At 34.5% G+C, this 21758-nt stretch overlaps 1 protein-coding gene across 2 annotated transcripts in view; it reads left to right on the top strand.

The window, feature by feature from the left end:
• Nucleotides 1–21758, top strand: part of jeb (low-density lipoprotein receptor domain-containing jelly belly protein) — a 207091-nt gene that overhangs the window by 8888 nt on the left and 176445 nt on the right. The gene's annotated exons all lie outside the window — the stretch shown is intronic.

Below are 21758 nucleotides of genomic sequence, written 5' to 3'. Positions count from 1 at the left end.
TATCGACAATTTGTCTACAATTTTATAGAATAGCACAATCGTTACTGTAAATCATTTTTAGCGTTATCGATTGTGGGATTTTTAAAAAAGTTACTGAGAGGGCCTACTGTTCTGTAACTATTAACAATTAACGATATTGTTTAAATTTATTTTGTTATTGTAACAAAAACTAAACAAACAAATGAAATTGTTGTAAAATAAACAATGAGTAAAGTTGTGAAATAGTTACAGAATAGGCCTACTGGGCTAGTACTACAAAAAGTCGCTAAGTTATCCCACGTTTCAATTTATTTAATTTTATTTCCATGACTGATATCTCTGCTGCCGTTGGACGTATTCTAGAAACAAATCTGATAATGAAAGTATACCGCCTGAGCATTAAATCAATACAAAAGTTGATGTTGATGGTCAATTATCAGAGTTATTCAGAACTTCGAAGCTATCCCAATTTTATTAATTTGAAACTTTTATTTAAATGAGAAATATCTCCATTTGTTGTATTAAAACATGTAACCTGCTCATCAAGAAGACCTGCAGAGATTTAATGGCCTGTTTCTCTATGCCGATTCGAATTCAAATTCGTTCGAATTACTACCAAACTCTCTGGTTGTGGGAAATGCTTGTTTGATTGATACTAAAAATAATTCAAATATTTTTCAAAAACCAGAAGTTTGGTAGTATTTCGAATGAATTTGGTATTCGATTCGTCTTAGTGAAACAGGCCATAAATCAGTACCAAGTAGATTTTCGACTGTGATCGACTGTAAAATGTGTGAAGCTCTGCCAATATTTCATTTTTGGATTTTTATTGTAATCGCCTTTTTATTGGAAATTTTAGAGGATTCGATTCGGTCTATAATATAATTCCTTAATGATTTTTATTAGTGAATGTGATGAAGAGAACTTGCAACTGTGCTGGATAAGGACCGTTTTTAGATCTGTTCCTTTACCTGCTAGAATATCCAAGTTTTACCAATTTTAAATCGAAAAGCATTCCCTTACTTCAAGAACCATGTGTTTCATATGAAAGCAGTTCACAACGTTTACTATTTTTGCCACTTTTACCAATTTCAAAAGGTAAAGGAATAGACGAATTATTTTTTATTCAATAACGCCATCTATATGTCAATGGTAGTATATTAATAGATTATATTGATAAATTGTTAGCATATATTTAGGCGAATTATTTAAATAAAAGATAGATATTTAGAACTTTTTAGTACGAAAACCATAATGAAATATGATAGGCTTTGGGATCCATTTGTCTAAATATTTTTTGTTATTTATGATAAATTGGTATTTAGCAATGGGCCAAGCAAATAGTGCTATCCTGAATGTGTTGTATATTTTTATATTTATATTTAAGGGTCTTGATCTGTGCTAAGAAGAGGTAAAATACGATAGGGATTTTAAACTCTATTTGTTATATTTATGAGTGAAATTATATTTCAATCTATAACGACATCTATATATCAACATTAACATATAACTAGATTAGATGTATTAGATTCAGCGTACGTAAAAATACTTTAAATAACATTTCCAATCCTTTCGTTTCGTAATTTCCATAGGAACAATACAAAACGAAACATAACGAAACATGCTGTTTAATTTCGTTTTGTTTACATTCGTGAGCGCGAACAAAACGAAAAGCTCTGCTCCACAAGAGCAGATAGAAAACGGAATAGTACTAAACACATGTGAATAAATCAAAAACGTTTGGTGGTTGATAAAATTCATTGTGGTATGCTGAATAAGCATTGCTTTTTGTTTGGGTGGCGAATGAAACATCTCGGCAAAGCATAGCCGAATTACATTTCAGCAATCGTACAGTTTTCATCTTTTTACATTGAAAAGTTTGTGGTTTTGTTTTGGTTGTGAGAATGAAACGATTCAGAGAAGCTGAAATGTTTGTGGCTTTGTGTGACTGGTACGGGTATCGTTTTGTTTCTTTCCGTTCCGTATTGGATATATTTTTAACATACTTTTAGGCGTGATGTTAAATTAAAACTTGCATATTTAAGAACTTTTTAGCAAGATGACTAAAAAGTAGTACAATCTGCTTTTGGTCATCCATTTGTGGTAAATATTTTATACTTATGGGAAATTGATCTTTAGCAATAGGCCAATCAAGCATTGCGGTCTTGCTGGTAAATAATTCTCGCTCAAATAAGCTGCTTGGATATTTCTTTATATTTAAGGGTCTTCATCTGTGCTATGAAGATACAATATAATATAGGGGTTTGGAACACCATTTCTTTTTAATTATAAATTATATTTATGTTTTAGTCTATAACGCCATCTATACATCAACATAAATTTAAGAATAGACTGGATGAGATAAGATGTCTACTTATTAACATACAGTTAGGCCAATTATTGCTAAAATACATTTAGGCGTTTTTTTTAGCAAAATGTCTAAGACGAAATAGTATCGTCTTTAGTCCCGATTTACAATACGGCAATTTTCGTTGCTGCTTTTTTACTCGTTACCTTTTAATATTGCCTACCGCGTCTATATAAGCAGTTCTGTTGTTGCATGCCTTGTTTTCAAAACAATGAAAATAATTTTAATTACTCTGTGCAACAAAATGGAGGTGAAAGTCTGGGGCACGGAAAATTCCTATTGCGGAGGAAAGGCCTTAGTGAGTATATTAAGAACCCCGATAGACAGATTCGCCGTGAGTCGAACTTCCGCGTTATGGCGTGATGAAGTTTTTGTTAGAGACCCTGTAAGCCGTAAGGAATTAGCGTTATATATTTGCCCACTGTTGCTTTAGCTTATTTTTGAGATGACATGTCTTAAGTCGAATCGAATGAGGATTATTTTCGTAGAGCAAAACTTCATCACGCCGTAACGCGGAAGTTAGACTCACGGCGGATCTGTCCTTTGGGATTCTTAATATACTCACCAAGGGCTTTCATCTCTAAAAGGAATTATCTCTGCCCCAAAATGTGTGTTCACAGTGTTATGAAAAATAGAAAAGGAATTGCCTGAAACTTGCCAGTACGAGTCATTTTTCCACTTCCGTTCCTCTTACGAGGCTCTCCTACAAACTGAGACTTGCCGCAAGTAAACTAGCATAATGTAGATTGGGATGGAGAACCATTTGTTTAAATTATTTTCTATATATTTGAAAATTTGATGAACAAGATTTGATGTCTTGTTGGTATAAACGTTCTTGCTCGTGTAAAATAAGTAGTTATTTTTTGGCCACTTAAATAAGTACTTTAAAAGGTAATTACTAAAAGTCGCTGCTACTTATTTAAGTGACCGAAAAATAACTACATATTTCTCGCGACGAGGCCTTGTTAAAATAATGGGTTAGTAGGGGGTTTTGTAATGAATGAGTATTTTTGCTGGGACGTTAACCCTCATTATATTTGAAGGTCACTATTGAAGTGTGTTTTCTCTAGAAACCCCACTAGAAGCATGCGAAATGTTTAAAAATATTATTGAAATTTTATTAACGCCATCTATACTTGAATGTACTAGAGATTTACTACTATCAGAATTATTTATCAAATAGCCTATTGGGGGCCGAACACTTAATACGTCAGAAAGAATTTTTTTTCTGGGAAAAGTTTTTTTTTATTTTCAGTGTCATTGTGTGTGTGTTATTTTCTGGAAACTTCCCAGTACAAGGATGTGAAATGTTAAAAAATATTCTTCATTTTTTATTACCGCCATCTATACTTTATGTACTAAAGATTTACTAGAGTTAGACTTCCTTATAAGATAGATAGCTTATTGGGCCGAACAATTAATACGTTTTTGCGGATTCTGAAACTACAATGTTCATAGATGAGAACAATCAAAAAATCTAAAAAATCGCCGGAGCGCTTTTTAAATAAATCGCGATTCAAGTTGACATTTTTATGGGTTGTTTAGGTTTTCACGATTGCTTATAAACCGCAACTCCTATCAAAATGAGACTGAAGAAACTGTTGTAGCTATGAAAATTCTCTACAAGATTGACCTTTACGGTATTTTCGTAGGTTTTACCATTTTTGAGATATTGAAGTTCAAATTGGGACAATGCACTGATTGTATCGCCCCCTTATAAAACAATGTCATGAAGGGTGTGCCTTAACTAACTTTTAATGAAAACCGCTTACACAGGGGATTTTTTTGTGAATTCTGAAACAGCAATGTTCATAGATAAGAAAAATCCAAAAACAAGAAAAAGTTGCTGTAGGGATTTTTAAATAAATCGCGATCAAAATTCACATTTTTAGGTGTTTTTTAGGTTTTCAAGATTTTGCATGGAAACTGCAAGCCCAATCGAAATGGAGCTAAAGAAAATGTTATAGCTGTGAAAATTCTCTACAGGATTGACGTTTATGATTTGTTCTCAGGTTGTACCAGTTTTGAGATAAAGAAGCTAAGTTTACATTTTTAGGTTTTTTTATTAGGGTTTCGCGATTTTGCTTGAATACGGCAAGCCTTATCGGCATGGGACCTGAGAAAATCTTATAGCTGTGAAAATTCTCTAAAAGACTGGCTTATGTAATTTTTTCCTAGGTTGTACCATTTTTTTAAATATATAAGTTTAAGTTGGGAAATTGCAGTCATGACATTGTTTTATAAGGAGACGATACAGAATTGAATTGAATTTGAATTAATTTCCCCCCTTAACATCTATATAAGATTTTATTAATTTATATCCAATTATCAACAAAATGAATATATGCTATGCAAAATGAAATCCCAACATTATTGTAAATATCAATTTAAATTCCCCTTAATGTTCAAATTAATATCTACTAAAAACTTTAATCTTCTAATGAAAGAGCAAAACAATTATCATAAAATTTCATTTCGTTATTATGACAGAATGAATGAATTTTGTCTGCAATAATCCTTTTGATTTATTGCCTTAAAATCCTTTTTGTGATTGGCACAAATTGCCCATCCAAAGTGAATGTAATGAAAATTTATTTAATACCTGTGTGTTTATGTTGGATTATCCTCCACCTCGTTCTTTCCCATGGACATTCAGTTTGAAAAGTTGACTGTGCCAGACATGTGCATTTTAAATTTCTTATTTTGAAAGGGATTTTTGTGTTAGGAATAAATGTTTCTTTTAAATTTTATATTAAATGCGTAGAGATAAAGAGAAAAGTTTTGGATGTTATTGAAGGGATTGTTATGAAAGAAAATGATGTTTGTTTGATATGTTTTTGAAGTTTAAATCCGAGAGGAAAAGTGTGAAAATTTATTTTAAGTTTTGGGTTTAATTTAAATAAAAGATTTACAAATTTTGTTGCATGGAATATATAATTCATAGATTTTTTGGAAATCATCGAGAAGCGACCTAAATTGTATTTGTTTGTTTGTTATACATTTTTTAAATTTGAATCTGAGATGAGAAAGTTAGAAAAATTATTTTATGCTTTGGGTTTAATTTAAATAGAAAATTCTAAAATTTTCTAGCATGGACTATATAATTCATATATTTTTGAAAAATCATCGAGCGAGCTATGTTGGTTGCTATGAGTGTTACTTAAAGGGTGTCCATTGGATATATTTCAATATTTTTGAAGTCGAATTCTGAATCACTGTGCCACCACGAATGAACCCAACTATCTCTTAAAGATTTCCCTGTTGTTCATATTTCTGCATTAAAGAAATATTTAAAAATATCATGATGTCCTTTTTTTTTAAATCAAATATGAATTCTGGCATAAATGAATTCAACTCAACTTATGTTCTGTAATTTATAATTTGGGTTTATTTTATTTTCTTATTTCATTGAGAGTTCAATTCAATTGATTTCGAAAGATGTGTTTTTTCTTTGGAGAGATTAAGGGCATTTTCTTTTGGTTTTCACAAAAGAAAAAATTATAACAAAAAAGCAAGAGATAGCTTTAAGTTAAACATGATGCCATTATGTAGCACGTACAGTTTTTGGCGGGTAGATTTATATTTGATGGCAGGATAATGTCTTTGATTAACATGGAAATTCAATTACATTTAACAGAAGAAGAACAACAACAGCAGCAAAACCAAAGAGAAAAAAAATACAAAATCCAAAGGAATTGTGTGGAAGAGCTGGAAAAAGACCACAAGACAATATCAAATGACATTTCTGTTATTTTTGTGCAGTTTGTGTGTAGTTTAACTTTAAATTCAACTTTACTTGGCTTTCCCATTGCTTTAGCACCAACCGAACATTATGGTATCGAAGAAGAAGAAGTAGGGGAAGAAATAACAATAAAAAATGGAATTGCTAAAGTATAACTTAAGGCAGACATTGACAAAAGCTTATCTTCTTTCCATTACTCTCTCGGTCTCCATTCGCTTTCCTCTCCGCTCGGCTGACTGGTTGACTGGTTGCCTTTTCTTTCTTCTTTCCTTTCTTCTTGTCGCTCTTTGTAAACCATCAATATATAATCAATGAAAATTGTCTGCATGCGATTTGGCGTTTTCTTTAATTTTATATTTGAACGAATTGGTTTTTTTTTTGGCCACAAGGAAGCTGAGAACAATCACACAATTCCACACATGTCTGTGTCTGGCTGCCTGCGAAAACATCCTTTGACATTATGTGACTGTTGGCTGTTTCCAAGCAGCAGCAGCAGTCAGCACATCCACGAATCAGTATCCGTATCAACATCAGCTTATGTTTATTATCCTTCTTACGCATGCACATGTTTGTGGGCACCAACTTTAAAGTGAAATGAAATGCCAACTTTACGCACGTAGACTGGTTGACGACTTGTGTGAACCTTGAACAGTGGTAGATACAAAATGATGCCATCAAAAGTAGCAAAACGAAAAAGAAGAACAAATGAAATGAAAAAAATCAAAAAATACCAAAAGGAGGATAAATCTAAACAAATACCAAATTTAAAAAAAAAGTGGTTTATTTATGTAGATGTGTCTAGGCAAGAGATTTTTTGTCACACATTTTCATGTGCCCCCTCCATAAATGGATGTCGAATGTTACTGTTCGTTCCTTCATTATTTATTCCCTGTGCATGGCTTTTTGAATGTCATCAATTTGGCTTGGCTTTGTGGTTTCAGCAAAAATGCAAAAGCGTTAAGAAATACATATTTGCTCCTTGTAAATTCCCTAATGACAATGTCATTAGGGCATAAACGCAACATGTGCTTGTTAGAAACACACACACACACGTACATAGAATGACACCCACCCAAGGTTGCAGAATTTTGGTTTTCGTCTCTTGCCTCTTCCTTCTTCCTTTCTTCCATTTAATCAGAATAATATCATTAATAATAAAATTGTAATTAATTTAAGTATTTGTTTGGGAAATTATTCACAATTTAAGACATGCATGGCGAGGAAAGAATGGCGGCGAGGAATAATGTCATCGTTAAAGATTTTATATCTCACTTAAGAGGGTGGAGAGAGCGAGGGAAGATTAGTATGAGTTAGTAGGTTTTAAATTCATGGAAAATAAATGACAAATTTGGCATAAGAGATATAAAAAGCTTTTAAATTTAAATGCTTTTGGAATTCATCAAAGAGATGAATGCAATTAAGAAAAAATGGAGTCCTTCAGGTTTCAGGGGATTTTTATTAAAATTTGGAGCCCAACTTGGTTGATAAGTATGAAGAAAAAAAATATATATTTGTGACATTTTAAAATATAAAAAATAAAAAAAATATAAAAATTAAATTAATATTTTAAAATAAATTAAATTAAGCCAGATTAGTTTGAAAAAAAAACAAAATTGCAACAGCTGTCCCAATAAAAACGCCACCAGGGTTCTAATATAAAAATTAAAAGGTTCGCAAAACATTTATTATGAAAATTAAATTTTTTTCAAATAACCAAATTAGTACTAAATTACTCAACAACCAATTGACCCATTTTAATGGCATTTTAAGTTGATTTATATATTTATATTTTTTAATTTTTAATTACACTGTGAACACAAATTTTGGGGCAGAGATAATTCCTTTTGGAGATGAAAGCAATTGGTGAGTATGTATATTAAGAATCTCGTGAGTCGAACTTCCGCGTTATGGCGTGATGAAGTTTTTGCTAGAGACCCTGTAAGGCATCAGGCATTAGCGTTATATCTTTCTTCACTATTTTTTTTACCGTATTTTTGAGATGACATGTCTGCAGTCAAATCGAATGAGGATTATTTTCGTAGAGGACTTCGACCTTCTACCTCGCATCCTACAATGTCCTTTTCGCCCTTTATTTTAAGAGCCGCTATAAAAGTACCACAAAATGACGTTTTTCAGCTTCGAAATATTCTGCAAAAATGTCGCTCAGAAAATTTTAAGTACGGCTCTCATTGACAGCTAATTGATTTTGTCGCGTTTTCATAGCCATTTTTGACATTTACCCCTGTTTGCTCAGAAAAAACTGTGTTTTGTGTTTTTGTATGTTCTGTAACGAATACACAAAAAATATAGTCTTTTTCTGAACAAAAACAGGGTTAATGCTCAAAATGACCACGAAAACGCGACAATATCGATTAGTTGGCAATGAGAGCCGTACCTAAAATTTTCTGAGCGAAATTTTTGCAGAACATTTCGAAGCTGAAAAACGTCACCTTGTGGTACTTTTATAGCGACTCCTAAAATAAAGGACGAAGAGGACATTGTAGAAAGCGTGTTAGAAGGTCCAAGTGCTCTACGAAAATAATCCTCATTTGATTTGACTGAAGATATGTTATCTCATAAATAAGCTAAAACAACAGTTAACAAAAATATAACGCTAATTTCATATGCCTTACAAGGTCTCTAGCAAAAACTTCATCACGCCATAATGCGGAAGTTCGACTCACGGCGGATCTGTCCTTCGGGGTTCTTAATATACTCACCAAGGCCTTTCTTCCCCAAAAAGGAATTTTCCGTGCCCCAGACTTTCACCTCCATTTTGTTGCACAGTGTTATTAATAAAAACTTAAAATATTCAATTTAAAAAATGGAAAAAAATTTCAAATAATAATGAAAATACAACAAAAAATTCAAAGGTGGAATTCAGTTTAAATGCATTTGGAATTCAAGGAGATGTACTTTTTGTTGTTTAGGAATTTTTCTTTTTTTTAAAGTGAAATTTTTGTAAGACTTTTTAGGAGACTCTTGGTCTCAATAGTTTAAATAAAATATCGTCTGGAAAACCGGACAAAGAATATATATTTTTTTTATAAAAAATAGCTTAAATTTCACAAAGTGAACACTTAAAAAACTGCAAACCAGTGAGGAAAGGATCAAAGTCGGGCGGGGCCGACTATATGATACCCTACACCACTGTGAATAGGTAAAATATATATGAGAGCTTAATCCAAATGTGCACTAACACATAATACCCTTACCACAGGGTGGTGTAGGGTATAAAAAGTTGCACAAAATTGTTATGAAAATTTAAGAACAGTTTTAGAATTACGTCGTAAATTCAACAACAACCACTGACTGGTGTTATTTTTGTGGAATTCTAAGTCGAGGAAAATGTCTAAATTGTATTAACAAATTTTTAATTTAATTTTTGTCAATAAATTATTAATAAAACTGAAAACATTCAAATTAAAAAATGCACAAAAATTGATAAATTTATAAAATATTTTTTTTTTTTTAAATATAAAAACGAAATAATTGTCACCAAATAAACAGTTTTTATAAAAACTGAAAATACATAAAAGTTAAGACAAAAATCACAAAAACAATTAATTATTAATAAAAACTGAAAATATCCAAATTAAAAAAAATCACAAACAAATCTAATGAAAATTCTACAGAATATCCAAAGGTGGAATTTAATCCCAAATTACTTCCTGTACCGACTGTTATGAAATTTTTAGTACAGGAAAATACCTAAAATAAATTTATCAATTTAAAAATTGATTTAAAAAAATAAAAAAAATAATAAACACAAATTAATGGTCTGTTTGAACGAACTACTACCAAATTTCAGATTTTTGAAAAATATTTGATTTTTTTTCAATCAAACAAACACTTCCTACAACAACATGGTTTTGGTAGTAATTCAAACGAATTTTAATTCGAATCGGCCATAAAAATATTTCTATTATTTTTTATCAAAATAAATTTACTGAAAATATAAAAATTATTGTCACGAAAAAAGTCACTTTTCATGAATTTTTTACAAGAAATCTACAAAGCTTTTTAGAAGATTTTGTTTTCATCTGAAATTTCACACCTTGAGCTACATTCGGAATCCTTTTTTATTGAAAAAAATTTTCATAGTGTTGTGACAAATAGTCGCCTACGAAATACTGTTTTTACTAAAGCAGTTTGCGGTGCCCACAGTAGCTCGAAAATGTCCGTCCGTCTGTCTGTCTGGCTGGTGCGCACGATAACTCTCGAACGGATCAACCGATTCCAACCAAATTTTGCACTTTGCAATATTTTGCCCAAACTTAGTTTAAATTCGAAGATGGGCCATATCGGTCCACTCCTTACAGTACCTCCCCCACAAAAGTTCTAAAATGTTCGGAAAATTTGTGCTCACGATAACTCTTGAAGAGAGTAACCGATTTGGTCCACACTTTGTAGATCGTGAAATTTCTACCAGCCTTCGGGTACCTCCCACACAAAATTTCTTAAAAGTTCAGTTTAGGACCTGCTCTTGAATCGCTTTGATTTTTGTTGTAGCAACTTGTATTCACTGCCCCCCATACGACGATATAAGTTTCATCAGGGGCAAGTCCAAGTCCCTATGACACCATGTGTAGTGGTTGGAGCGCAATATAATTCTCGAACGGATATGCCAATTCCGTCCAAAATTTGGCCTTCGTAATATTGTTTCCCAACTCAGCATAAGTCATGTCGCTGATAAGCCATGTTGGTCCACTCCTTCAGGTATCTCCCCACAAACGTTAAAAAATGTTTGGAAGTGCGCACGATAACCCTTGAAGGGAGTGGCCGATTTGATCCATACTTTACACATCCTAGTATATCTACCAGATATAGAGCAGGTTCGAATATGGACTATATTTGTCCACTCCATCCGGTACCTCCCACACAAAATTTCGGATAAGTTCACTTTAAGACCTGCTCTCGAATCACTTTGATTTTTGTTGAAGCAACTTACATTCGCTGCCTCAATTACGATGGTAAACGTTTTCAGAGGCAAGTACATACTTCTTGAGAAAACAGCCCGAAGTGTGTATAAACCCCCTATGGCACCCCCATGGACTATGTCGGTCCATTCGTTTAAGTACCTCCTCCACAAAGCTTTTTAACTTTAATCCTAATCGACATTTTTGTCGGTTTATACGCCCAAAATTTTGAAACCCCCTCAATACACAAGTTTTTTGGGGAAAAAAGTGATTCAATTTACACAGGCTGAGGGTATATCTCTGTTGGCAAAGCCGACTGATAATTTTTTTCTTGTTGTAGATAAAATTTTAAAAATATCTAAAATCGGGCGGCACCTTTATATGGGGACTATTTCAAAAATCTGGACCTACATGTGTCCACTTGTGTTGCTGAAGTTTTTTTTTATCACATCGAACCCTAAATGCCAAATTATGTCCTTTTTGCGAGGAAAATGTCGATAAAATCTTCAATCGGATCGTACCGTAATAGGGGGTAAATCGAAGACTTGGACCTTAGTTCACGATTTTTGTTGGGGAAGTTTTCTGACCACCACGCAAATTTCCAATTAACATATATATATTTATATGTATCCAAAACCCCCGTCTTATGAAGCCTTCCTCTTAGACTTGATTATCATTCCACATTTTTGCAGCATCCGTTCCGTAATAGCACAGTTTACAATTTTTAGAATCTTTAGGTACATTTCGTACCCTTCCTGTATGGGTTTCCCAAAACCAAACTTATTTCACTGCAACGAATTTCCAAACCACATCTTTAAATTAATAATATTTTCTTTTAATTAATAATATAATAATATTTAATTAGTAATAAATAAAGTAATATTTTTTAAATAAATAAAAGTAAATTTCATTCTGCTTCATTCTTAAGAAAGATATAAATTATAAACAATATCATTTAAATATTCAGTCAAAAGTATATTTTTTGTATTTTTTTTAATAATATAATTTAAATATACCGCCTACAAGTATGCTTATCAATTTGTTGTTTACAGACAATTAAACAAAATAGTTCCAGATATAGATGGCGTCATAGAAATTAGAGGAATATTAATGCTGGTTTGGCTAATTTCATATTCATCTACAACCAATTTCCAATTAGTAATATTATAAGACTCCAAAGGTTTGAGGCTTTGATGTAAAAAGTGGCCATTTTTCAAGACTATATCTTCCAAACTGTTGGGAATTTCGAATATCTCAGAGGCAAAGTTGTAGATTTTGTCTTAAGGAATAAAAATTGTGAACACATAGAATCCATCAAACTTCATCTGCAAGGTTAAATTTCTTTTAAACGTTTTTCTCAGGTTTTGGTCTGCAGCTATCAAACCGATCAAATTTGAAGCAAACAACCAACTTGAAAAATGTACCTAAGATCCCAGTTAACATTTTTCTGGAACATATGAACCCTGTATAGACGGTTCTTAAAGGTCAGAATAACAAAGCAAATAGGATTTTTATCCTGTTTTCTCTGGTTCTGGTCCACAGATACTAAACCGTTCAATATTCAAGAAAACAACCAACTACAATAAGGTAGCAAAGACATCAATGAACAACTTTCTGGAACATGCGAAATGTCTATGAACGGTTCTAAAAGGTGAAAATAGCAAAAAACATTTGAAAATACTTAATTTTTACACTTTTTTCTCCGATTCTGGTCCAAAGATACCAAATCGCCCAAAAATTAGGATACCGTCAACTACAAAAATGTACCTAAGATTTCAGTAAACAACTTTCTTGAACATATGAGGATTCTATACCGCCTACAAGTATGCTTATCAATTTGTCGTTTACAGACAATTAAACAAAATAATTCTAGATATAGATGGCGTCATAGAAATTAGTGGAATATTAATGCTGGTTTGGCTAATTTCATATCCCTCCACAACCAATTTCCAAAAATCACGAGTTGGCGTAAATTTTCACCCCAAGTGTAAACTTCCTATAATACTTGAAGATCATAAGTACCGGGGTAATCATCATCACTTTGCTTACACATGAATAAATTAGTTTAAACATACAGATGTTTCTCCCCAGCAAAGGTACTCATTACAAATCTCCATACTAACCCATTATTTTAACAAGGGCTAAGTACCAGAAACAAATAATTGGTTCTTGGCCACTAAAAATCTACCAATAAGTATTTACGATCTTTTGTAGCCAAATAATAATAAATTATTTCTGGCGGCATCTTCTTGTTAAAATACTGGGTTAATAAGAAGATTCGTAATGATTCTTTTGCTGTGTAATTATTTAAATTCGCATTTTCGGTTTAATAAAATTGTTCCAAAATTTTTAAATTTTGCAAAATTCCCAATCAGCTCTTCACCCATAACAACTGACCCTACAAACCCATAGAACCCAAAAAATTATTACAAACTAACAAAACAAAAATGGTGTTTTGTTAGCATCAAAACACGTGTGAATTGAATGCAAACAAGTAACTACGAGTATTGAAAACAAGTGTTGAACTTTACCCAATACAATTCATAACAAAGAAAACACACAAAAGTGCCCTCCCTGCAAGCAAGCCAAAAGGCTGCAAGCTGCCTTTCGTAAATGTCGACTCATACGAATGTAAATCTATGTTCTGCGATACACAACTCTCAGTTTGAGTGATATGCCTCAGGAGATGTTTTTTTTTTTGGCTGGGAAGCTGTTGTGATTTCTAACATACAAGTGTCCATCATTTGATTTCAACTTCACATCCACTTAGTGAAATGTTGGCAGGAACGAAGAAGGAACGAACGAACGACCTTTAACCTTTTTTTGTTTAACTGGTAACAAATTTTGAAAAGGATGTTTGGCTCTATCCTCCATGCAACATCAATAATACTTGTTGTTTGCTGTTGTTATATTCTCCCTCCCTCCCACTCTCTCTCTCTTCCCCTTGTTTTCTCTATAAATATTTGTAAAACACACATCCTTTTTTCCTGCTGATGTTGTCACTTACTTTAAAATAACATGCAAACTTTTAACCTTTTTAAGAGGGATCTCATTCACATTAGATATTTATGCATGGGAAAGTTGGAATAGAAAGAAAAAAATAAAACAACTGTTGTAAAAGAAAACAAAAGTAGCAAAAATGAAATGAAAATAAATTAACTATGGCCATTGGGAATGGAAATAGATGCGTCCTTCATCTTCCACTTGAGTGTATAACACTTTGTTAGTAAGTAATATTTATGTGGGTTGGTTCATAAATGCCCTGGCTATTGGATTTTCTTGGGCATATTCAAGTGAGTAAGCAGTAAACTTAAAAGCATTTTAAGCCTTTCTTATGGTTATAGTATTTGGCAATTTAATATTTTTTTATGAAGGCAGTTCTTAGGTATATTTTTGCTTTTAAAATATTTTATGAGCAATTTATAAAAAAAGTGTCCTTTTTTGCTGTGGTCCTTGAAAACAAATAGGTCTATAAACAATATCTCTCCTATGGTCTGTAAATGCAAATGCCTAATGTCTAATGCCTAATATTAAGTGAGCCTACATTTTCCAGCTTTATAGGATCATTGACAATCTTATCTCCTAAACCAATTGCTTAATGTTAAGCCATGCCGTATGATTTACTCTACTCAGTTACCCAAAAACCCATCAACTGACCTTGTTAATTTGCCAATTATCCATCCAAACATATTATCTTCGTCGTCAGACAGTAGTAGCCACAAGCCTGGATTTTAATTGCAATTATTTTTAGTGCTTATTGTACACTTGAAAGCATTTTGGTCAATGTCCAGCAAATTCGGCAGAGGTTTTGAGGTCAGAACAAAAATTGGTATTGCAGTCACAGTTGGAAGAATGGCGTTAATGGCAATAACTGTGACTAGCTGCTGTGACACAATGCCTGTCCATCATTTATAAATACTGCACACACTATCTTTCCAAATATCTTTGGTAAAGAAGTCCTTGAGTGAAATCCAATGATATCCAATCTAAACGAATCATAGAAGTGAAAAACAAAAAACGCCTGGAGCTACCAGAACACACTTGCCTTAATTGCTGATAATTGTTTGCATGCATTTGTGTAATATGTGACAAACACACATACACGCACATATGTACGTGGTTATTCAAACTCTCAGACACAAAGGACATGGGAGGTGTGAGAGCATTGAGTGTGTGTGTGTGTGAACGAAATATTCATGTAATAAATTATATTTGTCATAATTTCCATAAAAAACAACAAAAACAAAAAAACCTTTGACACATTTACTTGCAAGAAAATTTTGACATCATTTGCTGGTTGATGATTTTCTTTTTTCCTTTTTCAATTTTTATTTTCTGCAAAATACTCATAGGAGTTTTAACACTGATGGTGTTAGTTAACGAATTCCTTGAAATGTTTAAAATAAATGCATCATCGTATTTCGTTTTTTATGGCCATAACACACCTGAACAACTTGAAACAAATTCCCAAAAGTTTCATGTTGAATTCTTGGAACACTTTTAGCAACGAAATATCAAAAACGAATTTTAAGTTTTATTAAGTTTTTTATCACTTGTGTAAAAAGCTTGTTCAAAGGTGATAGATTTCCACGAAAAAATAAATCCATTGGCCTAAAAGAAGGAGAAGACTTACTACTTTTCTATGAAAATGTTTAATGGTCTTTTAGGGAAAGATTTGATGTTGTAGCTGGCAAACTATGCGAAGACCTAGTGGTCTTCTATACGAAGACCTAGTGGTCTTCTGTACGAAGACCTAGTGGTCTTCTATACGAAGACCTAGTGGTCTTCTATACGAAGACCTAGTGGTCTTCTATACGAAGACCTAGGGGTCTTCTATACGAAGACCTAGTGGTCTTCTATACGAAGACCTAGTGGTCTTCTATACGAAGACCTAGTGGTCTTCTATACGAAAACCTAGTGGTCTTCTATACGAAGACCTAGAGATCTTCTATACGAAGACCTAGAGATCTTCTATACGAAGACCTAGAGATCTTCTATACGAAGACCTAGAGATCTTCTATACGAAGACCTAGAGATCTTCTATACGAAGAACTAGAGATCTTCTATACGAAGACCTAGAGGTCTTCTATACGAAGACCTAGAGGTCTTCTATACGAAGACCTAGAGGTCTTCTGTACGAAGACCTACTGGTCTTCTGTACGAAGACCTACTGGTCTTCTATACGAAGACCTACTGGTCTTCTATACGAAGACCTACTGGTCTTCTATACGAAGACCTACTGGTCTTCTATACGAAGACCTACTGGTCTTCTATACGCAGACCTACTGGTCTTCTATACGAAGACCTACTGGTCTTCTATACGAAGACCTACTGGTCTTCTATACGAAGACCTACTGGTCTTCTATACGAAGACCTACTGGTCTTCTATACGAAGACCTACTGGTCTTCTATACAAATACCTAGTGGTCTTCTATACGAAGACCTAGTGGTCTTCTATACGAAGTCCTACTGGTCTTCTATACGAAGACTTACTGGTCTTCTATACGAAGACGTAGTGGTCTTCTATACGAAGACCTAGTGGTCTTCTATACGAGGTCCTACTGGTCTTCTATACGAAGACTTACTGGTCTTCTATACAAAGAACGAGTGGTCTTCTATACGAAGACCTACTGTGGTCTGCTATGTGAAGACCTACTGTGGTCTGCTATATGAAGACCTACTGTGGTCTTCTACACGAAGACCTACTGTGGTCTTCTACACGAAGACCTACTGTGGTCTTCTATACGAAGACCTACTGTGGTCTTCTATACGAAGACCTAGTGGTCTTCTATACGAACACCTAGTGGTCTTTTATACAAAGACCTAGTGGTCTTCTATACAAAGACCTAGTGGTCTTCTATACGAAGACCTACTGGTCTTCTATACGAAGACCTAGTGGTCTTCTATACGAAGACCTAGTGGTCTCCTATACGAAGACCTAGTGGTCTCCTATACGAAGACCTAGTGGTCTTCTATACGAAGACTTACTGGTCTTCTATACGAAGACCTAGTGGTCTTCTATACGAAGACCTAGTGGTCTTCTATACGAAGACCTAGTGGTCTTCTATACGGAGACCTAGTGGTCTTCTATACGAAGACCTAGTGGTCTTCTATACGAAGGCCTAGTGGTCTTCAATACGAAGTCGTAGTGGTCTTCTATACGAAGACCTAGTGGTCTTCCATACGAAGACCTACTGATCTTCTATACGAAGACCTACTGATCTTCTATACGAAGACCTAGTGGTCTTCTATACGAATACCTAGTGGTCTTCTATAAGAAGACCTAGTGGTCTTCTATAAGAAGACCTAGTGGTCTTCTATACGAAGACCTAGTGGTCTTCTATATGAAGACCTAGTGGTCTTCCATACGAAGCCCTAGTGGTCTTCTATACGAAGACCTAGTGGTCTTCTATACGAAGTCCTAGTGGTCTTCTATACGAAGACCTAGTGGTCTTCTATACGAAGAATTACTGGTCTTCTATACGAAGAACTACTGGTTTTCTATACGAAGACCTACTGGTCGGCCATACGAAGACCTAGTGGTCTTCTATACGAAGACCTAGTGGTCTTCCATACGAAGACCTAGTGGTCTTCCATACGAAGACCTAGTGGTCTTCCATACGAAGACCTAGTGGTCTTCTATACGAAGACCTATTGGTCTTCTGTACGAAGACCTAGTGGTCTTCTATACGAAGTCCTACTGGTCTTCTGTACGAAGACCTAGTGGTCTTCTGTACGAAGACCTAGTGGTTTTCTGTACGAAGACCTAATGGTCTTCTATACGAAGACCTAGTGGTCTTCAATACGAAGACCTAGCAGTCTTCTATACGAACACCTAGTAGTCTTCTATACGAAGACCTAGTGGCCTTCTATACGAAGACCTAGTGGTCTTCTATACGAAGACCTAGTGGTCTTCTATACGAAGACCTAGTGGTCTTCTATACGAAGACCTATCAGTCTTCTATACGAAGACCTAGTGGTTTTCTGTACGAAGACCTAATGGTCTTCTATACGATGACCTAGTGGTCTTCAATACGAAGACCTAGTGGTCTTCTATACGAAGACCTAGTGGTTTTCAGTACGAAGACTTAGTGGTCTTCTATACGAAGACCTAATGGTCTTCTATACGAAGACCTACTGGTCTTCTATACGAAGACCTAGTGGTCTTCAATACGAAGACCTAATGGTCTTCTATACGAAGACCTACTGGTCTTCAATACGAAGACCTACTGGTCTTCTATACAAAGACCTACTGGTCTTCTATACGAAGACCTACTGGTCTTCTATACGAAGACCAACTGGTCTTCTATACGAAGACCTACTGGTCTTCTATACGAAGACCTAGTGGTCTTCTATACGAAGACCTATTGGTCTTCTTTACGAAGACCTATTGGTCTTCTTTACGAAGACCTATTGGTCTTCTTTACGAAGACTTACTGGTCTTCTATACGAAGCCCTACTGGTCTTCTATACGAAGCCCTACAGGTCTTCTATACGAAGCCCTACAGGTCTTCTATACGAAGACCTACAGGTCTTCTATACGAAGCCCTACAGATCTTCTATACGAAGCCCTACAGATCTTCTATACGAAGCCCTACAGGTCTTCTATACGAAGCCCTACAGGTCTTCTATACGAAGCCCTACAGGTCTTCTATACGAAGCTCTACAGGTCTTCTATACGAAGCCCTACAGGTCTTCTATACGAAGCTCTACAGGTCTTCTATACGAAGCCCTACAGGTCTTCTATACGAAGCTCTACAGGTCTTCTATACGAAGCCCTTCTGGTCTTCTATAAGAAGACCTACTGGTCTTCTATACGAAGACCTATTGGTCTTCTATACGAAGACCTAGTGGTCTTCTATACGAAGACCTATTGGTCTTCTATACGAAGACCTATTGGTCTTCTATACGAAGACCTATTGGTCTTCTATACGAAGACCTAGTGGTCTTCAATACGAAGACATGGTGGTCTTCTATACGAATACCTACTGGTCTTTTATACGAAGACTTGGTGGTCTTCTATACGAAGACCTGGTGGTCTTCTACACGAAGACCTGGTGGTCTTCTATACGAAGACCTAGTGGTCTTTTATACGAAGACCTGGTGGTCGTCTATACGAAGACCTAGTGGTCTTCTATACGAAGACCTAGTGGTCTTTTATACGAAGACCTGGTGGTCGTCTATACGAAGACCTAGTGGTCTTCTATACGAAGACCTAGTGGTTTCTATACGAAGACCTAGTGGTTTCTATACGAAGACCTACTGGTCTTCTATAAGAGGATCTTCTATAAGAAGATCGACTGGTTTTCTATAAGAACACCTTCTGGTCTTAAATATCGGAAGACCAAGTGGTTTTCTCACAGAAGAAGAATGAGGGCATCTAATGGTGATTAATAAAAAAACTTCTGGTCTTCTATAAGAAGCCTATCTGATCTTTTATAAAAAAATACAGGTCTTCAATGAATACTTAATTTTTTTTTTAAAAAATATTTGAGAATAATATTCTCAAGAGCTATAATATGTATGTTTATATAATTATTCCGTTTGTGATAATAAGTTTAAAAACAACTTCTTGCATTAACAATTTAAAACAATTACCCAAACAATAACCAACAATTTTACATACAAATAACAAACTCCAGCTTTGTTAATTTATGTATTTATCTCCGCCTAGCTACCGTGCAAAACAATTTCTTTACAAACGACACATAGGCACCGACTCCCACAATACATACACACATCCATCCATATGTTTGGTTGTATGGCGAATCTCGCTTGAGTTGAGTGACGCGCGGTTAGCAACTACATTATGTTTGTGGCACTCCGGTTAAGTGTAATTTACATTTACAGCTCACCCCAGGGTGCATTGAAATTTATTTAGATCAACAATGAGTTCATCCCGACAGACAGACAGACGGACAGACAAACATACAGCTAACATTCTTCGTTACACATTTACACCCACCACAGGAGCAGAATTTTACAATGAAACACTTGGTTATGTTAAAAATTGACAATGAGGAGGATCATCGTCAACATCATTATCACCGTCAACATCATCATTATCGTCATATTAACAATGATGACAACTATGTTACTGTTGTTTGTAGTGATAATTGAGTAAGGATAATTCACTTAGTTTGACAACAACATGTTAAGGAATTGCCTGGCTGGCTGACTGGCTGGGTTAGGGATGGCAATAGAGGGGAAAACCCTCCTAACAGTTTTGCCTGTTAGTAGTTTCAATTGTAATTGACGTTGTTGTTATCTTTTTAATGAGTTATAAGGACTCACTTAGTAACTGCCTACAAAGTGACTGTGTGTGGCATGGGCACGTTTTAGTTTTCCTGCTAATTGCTACCAATTTTCAGTTACTTGGGTTTTTTTTTCGGTCAGTTATCCTAGCACCCAGTGTCCTGTGACAAACGACAAGGAAGCCGCTACAAATATTCATTTCACTTTTTTCTTTTGTTCATTTTGTTTTTAATTGTAATTTGAGTAATTGTAAAGTGTGGTGGGTGTTGTTGTTGTTGCTGCTGGCTGGTTGGTTACTATTCCCAAATTTGGGTCTGTTTGTTTTAAGTGTGAATTTGTGTGTAAGTGGCCTAGAATTTGATATCTTTAACAGTTCCATTGTGGTGGGAAACTCACTCACATTTTGTTTGATGGAATTGTCCCTGAGAGAGATGAGCGACCCTTACCTAACCAACCAAAAAAGGGTGTTGACAGACATACCGTCATTGTTCTGAATTGCGCAAATTTCATTGGAATTTTAGTTATTTGAGTCGTCGTGGGTCACTAAAGCAAATTTTCGTGGGCAAGGAGGGAGAGTAATTTTAAGTATTTTGTTTTTTTTTACCGTTTTTTGTGTATATGTGTGACTTACAACAACACTCTCCATAATTGTCATGTAATATATGGTGTATATACACGTATGTGACATACTTAGTTCATGGTGGCATTTTGGGGCGTCTGAATGTCTCGTTTTCTAGTGCATCAATATCATCGCCGTCATCATTCTCATCATCATCATCATCATTATTATTTTCATCATTGCCTTCCATGATTGTTACTGTTTCTAGAACGTTTGCCACAACGCCTGGCATTACTATTTGCTCTTCTTCTTCTTCCTCTTGTTGTTGTTTTGGTGGTATTTTATTCAGCTTGCATTCACAACTCATTGCATGTGTGACACACTTTTTCTTAACATTGCTCAACTATTCATAAACGGTTTTTATTTCCTCTTTTTTCGTTGTATTGCAATTTGACTTATATTTCTTGCAAATAAAAAACAACAACAACATAAAATAATTTCTTGTTTACTTTGGCTTTGGATTTAGTAGATTTGTAAAGCATTTTTATTATGTGTATACACATATATGTAAATATAACTGCCAATGTATTGGTGTACTTGTAAGAGTAATGACACAGGGGCAGGCAAGTTGCGTGTCCTTTTCAAAGTAACTTACCAAAGCATACCGCACAGCAAAATGCAGAAGTTATAAGCTCATTACAACTTATCGATAGAGAATATCTTTTATAAGAAGGATCCAGAAGATCTTCTATAAGAAGGACTTCTTGTAGAAGAAGATCTTCTATAAGAACGACTTCTTATAGAGGATGATTAGGTCAGGAAGACAATTATGTCTTCTTAGAGAATGCCAGTACGACAGTTTATGGACCAAAAGGTTTTCTTATGGAAAATCCGTAGGTCTTCTTATATAAGGCCAAATGATCATTTTTTGGAAGA

The sequence above is a fragment of the Musca autumnalis genome, unplaced genomic scaffold (assembly GCF_047663935.1).
Source record: "Musca autumnalis isolate F117 unplaced genomic scaffold, ASM4766393v1 scaffold_5, whole genome shotgun sequence".
In the NCBI taxonomy this organism is placed as follows: Eukaryota; Metazoa; Arthropoda; class Insecta; order Diptera; family Muscidae; genus Musca; species Musca autumnalis.
This window is presented reverse-complemented; position numbering and strand designations above follow the sequence as displayed.